Here is a 4,659-nt window from a genome sequence, read left to right as displayed (position 1 = left end):
ACTAATCTTTGATTTGCATATGTCATAGACATTGATGCATATGAGTTCAAGCTTTACTTTTGATTAGGTACAATGCTTTGATTTATTAAGCTTTCTAATTGACCCATGTATGGAGTTTTCAGTCAGTTGCTCTAAAGCCAGTTGGCTTTAAGGAACTAGGCATAAAAACCCTTCAGACTTAATAGCTCAAGTCAACAAGGCTACAAATCAAAACTATAATCAAGAAGCAAACTTTCTAACAATCATTCATTCTTTCTTTGTTTCAACATTTCTTTCCTTTTTATCCATACCATATAAAAAGCAAGTTTCTATTTCTATTTCTTATTCAAATCCTTTTAAAAAGAAAGATTCCAAAAGAAAACAAAACTAAGAAAGGAAAGTATTCTTTCTAATTTTTCAAATTCCAAAATTAAAATATCCACTAACTTTATTTCTTAAAATAAGAGAACAACTTTCTTTCTAAGAATACCAAGTTCTTTCTAATTTGCGAAAAATTACCAAAAATAAAAAGAAAGGAAATTTTCTAACTTTAACTATAGAAAAGATTAGAAAAGAAAGTTTCTAAAAGCTAACCCCCCATACTTGAATCATGCAGTGTCCTCAATGCATGCAAAAATAGAAACAAGGACAATAAAGAGAAGAGAGGGGCGTACCTTTTTCTTTTAAGAGAGATTTGAATAAAGAGGCTCATGAAGATCCATGACCTCTTCTAAATTAGATCTGGGTAACTCAACAAAGGACTTCAATCTGAGTAAATGAAACTTGTCCTTCCAAGTAGAGTCCTTATTTTCTTTTAAAAAATTAATTAACTCGTCTTCTTGGGTTGAGTTTAAGTCCATTTTGATTGTCACAGGAGATGTGCAAGTCTTACCCAAATATGCTTTTCTTAAATTTGAATGCAAAGGCGGCAAATTTAACTGTGGGGCCTTTTTGGGTGGAGGCTTGGGAAGGGGCGGAGATAGGGATACTCCAAATTCTATTTGTTGGATGCTAAGGTCATCAGAAAAGGAGTCCCCTATATCTCTTGCATTCTCCAAGCCTTCTTCATCCAGAGCTTCTTCAAATCCTATATTCAAAATATTTTCACAATTAGTCTCAGGAGAGGAGTGCAACATATTAATTTCTTCTTGTAAATTAGGTTGCTTACCTAATCTAAAAACATTAAAGTCCATGGAAGCATTCCCAAAAGTTAATTTCATTAAACCATTTCTACAATCAATTAAGGCGTTGCTCGTAGCAAGGAAAGGCCTACCAAGAATTATAGGAATTTGATCCTTGATATTAGCAACGGGCTCAGTTTCTAGCACAATGAAATCTACAGGAAATAAGAACTCTCCTACTTTAACTAGGACATCCTCAACCATCCCTTTCGGTTTCTTCATTGATCTATCCGCCAACTGAAGAGTGACGGTGGTGGGTTTGAGTTCTCCTAATCCTAATTGTTTAAAAACAGAAAGAGGTAATAAATTCACACTGGCCCCTAAATCTAAAAGAGCATGATTAATATGAGTATTTCCAATAGTGCATGCAATGGTAGGACATCCCGGGTCCTTGTACTTAGCCACCATCTGTTGAGACAAGATGGAACTAATGTTTGCAGCCAAGAATGCCTTCTTGGGTACATTAGACTTGCGCTTTTGTGTGCACAAGTCTTTTAAAACTTTGGCATAAGTCGGGACTTCGGAAATCGCATCTAACAATGGAATATTAATTTGCACTTGTTTAAACATATTTAAAATTTTCTCCTTAGCAGCCACATTTTTATTATTAGCAAGTCTCCTTGGAAAAGGAGCTTTAGGCACATACTCTTTTTCAGGTGGAGAAACTGCCTGCTCTGTACTTACCTGTTCGGGCTCTTCTTCTGAACCAATGGAGGATGACTCTTTACTTACCTTAATTGGAGATTCTTGAGCATCTTTAGAAGGTTCGGATCTGCCCTCCTCCCTTTGATATTCTCTGCCACTCCTTAAAGCAAATACAGCGTTACAGTGATCGGAGGGCTCCTGCTGCGGCAAGTTTGGTTGCATGGCATTCAACTGATTTACCTGTGGTTGTTGATTCCCATTTATGGCCACATTCCTTGGATTAGGAACTGGTTGACTTGGCATCTTCCCCTTTTCCCTTTCATGCAAGGCCATGGCAAGTTGGGAGATTTGTTTCTCCATATTGTGTTGGCTTGTCATGAAAGTGCTAGTGAGAAGTTCTATGCTCTTTTCTAAGGAAGCTATGCGTGCCGACTCCCCTTGTTTTGGAAAACCCGGTGGTTGCTGATTTGAAACATTATTTAAAATTGGGTTTTGAAAAGGTGGAGGTGTGGTTAGGGGTGGTCGAACATTCATAGAAGGGAAGGTGGGCCTAGGTTGGCCAAATTGGCCTTGATCTTGGAAATTTGATGGCCCTCCTTGATAATTCCCTTGATTCCAAGAAAAGTTGGGATGATTCCTCCATCCCGGATTATATGTGCTACTATATGGATTATTTAAAAACATGGCACTTGCATTTTCATTAGAATTACCAAATTTAGCAAGAGTTGGGCACTCTTCCATGACATGGTCCGTGGCTTGACACCAATTGCACATAGGAACACTATGTGCAATTTGATGGACTTGTGAAGGTCCTTTGACAACTATTGCTTCTAGCCTTTTGATTAGGCTATCAAGATGGGCCTCCTTAGCCACGGCACCCTCTATTAGAAATCCCTTACCTGTGTTGGCTCTCTCACCTTCTTGAGTGGATTCCCACTCTCTTGTTTTTTCCGCCAAATCAAGTAAGAAGTTCCATGCCGCGGCCTCATCTGTGAAAGATGTAAAACCGTTAGGACACATGGACTCAAGAAGTTGCTTTGTTTGGTAATCTATGCCCTCATAAATAATTTGGCATAAATGCCACACATCAATTCCATGGTGAGGACACTCTTGGAGTAGGTCCTTGAACCTCTCCATAAACTTAGAAAATGACTCTAATGGCTTTTGTTTGAATTGTAAAATATCATTCCTAAGCTTATTAGTTTTATGTAATGGAAAAAACTTTTTTAGGAAAGCGACGGCGAACTCCTCCCAAGTGGTGATGGAGTTCGTTGGTAAGCCATAGAGCCACTTTTTAGCTCCCTCCTTGAGTGAAAACGTAATAAACCGCAACTTTACCGCATCATCGGTAAGTTGTTGCATCTTAATTAAAGCACATACATCTTCAAACTCACGCAAAAATAAATAAGCATCCTCCGAAGGGAGGCCATGAAAATGAGGAAGCAAAGAAATAAATTGCGATTTTAGCTCAAAATTATTGCCCTGCGCAACTGGCAATCTAATGCAAGAAGGTTGCGCGGTTCGGGCCGGATAGAAGCGATCGCGTAAACTTTTTGGCGGCTCTTGTTCTTCCGCCATGGCTACTTGATTTGGATTTGGTTCGATGTCTTCCTCCGTCTCTAACTGGTTTGCTCTTTCTAGTCGATTGGCCGAGTTCCGCACCCAACCTTCACTCATAAACACAGGAAAACCAAGTAAGAGAGATGGATAGCCAAGAAACCAAAAAATATAACTAAAATAAAAATAACTACTAATCTAACACTTCGAATAATTAAGATTCTAATGCAACTCTCTTCCCCGGCAGCGGCGCCAAAAACTTGATTGAGAAATTAAATAACCGCAAGTGCACGGATCGTGTAAATACGGGTCGAACTCAAGGAAGAGAAATCTAGTTGTCAATCCTATTCTTTTACCGATTAGAATACTAGCTATGATATAATGTTGCCTGGAATGGACTCAGGATTTCCGTGGACTTAGACCTCGGAGCCAACACTATATATAAGCGTGTATTCTATTCAATCTAAGAATCGGATTCAACTACGATCTTGATTTGGAAATCTTAATTTAGGCAAAGTGTACCAAAATTCTAATGATCTTGATTAACTACTTATCTAATCTGATTAGAAAACTAAAATTCTAAAGGCCTAAATTAATTGAAAAATTGCGAAAGTATTTTGGAATAGTGTAAAAACCTTAATTCAATATAAAAGATTACTTAGGGTTAGAATCCACCATGGGTTTGGATTAGATTGATTAATTAAAACAATTCTTGAATTAGGTTGAAAATTCGATTAACTAGTCAATAAGGAATAAGATCAAAGGGATGTCATTCCTTATAAGTAATTAATCAAATCCACTCTCCAATTTACATTGATTATATAGAACTTTATATTTGTTAATCAACAATCATTCATACGAAAGGGGAAAGCCAATGGCATGAATGATTGGGATTTTCCAAACACAAACTCCTACACAATTTTTTCAATTGAGTAGATTGATTTAATTATAAATATTTCTCCTTCCCCATGGTTTCAACTAAACCCTAAGTAAATAGGATTTAGTTACTCATGAAGAAGGGAAGAAAAACAAAAATATACGAGATAGATGGGAGAAGAATTGCCATATAGAACTTGAAAGAAAATTAAACAAAAACTAATTACTTCTTCATAACTTGAATTGAAACAAAATTACATCAAATTGAACTTAAAATAAATAACAAAAATTAAATAGAACTTAGTCTTTTTCTCCTCCAACTTTGGTTGCATCTTCCTCCTTCAAGCTTTAATGTCACCTTGAGTTTGAATGGTGGATGATGATGCCTTGGATTGAGAGTTGAAAAGAAAAAGAAAAAGAA

At 36.9% G+C, this 4,659-nt stretch overlaps 1 non-coding gene across 1 annotated transcript; it reads left to right on the top strand.

The window, feature by feature from the left end:
- The first annotated feature begins 2,895 nt into the window (after window positions 1–2,895).
- LOC143862765 (small nucleolar RNA R71) lies at window positions 2,896–3,002 on the top strand. The gene has a single exon (XR_013240475.1). It is a non-coding gene; the product is annotated as a small nucleolar RNA R71 (small nucleolar RNA).
- The last annotated feature ends 1,657 nt before the right edge of the window (window positions 3,003–4,659 follow it).

The sequence above is a fragment of the Tasmannia lanceolata genome, unplaced genomic scaffold (genome assembly GCF_043159265.1).
Source record: "Tasmannia lanceolata isolate RefF3 unplaced genomic scaffold, GAP_Taslan_0.1 ptg000037l, whole genome shotgun sequence".
Lineage (NCBI taxonomy): Eukaryota > Viridiplantae > Streptophyta > Magnoliopsida > Canellales > Winteraceae > Tasmannia > Tasmannia lanceolata.
Note: the sequence above shows the minus strand (reverse complement) of the source record. Positions and strands in the feature narration are given on the sequence as shown.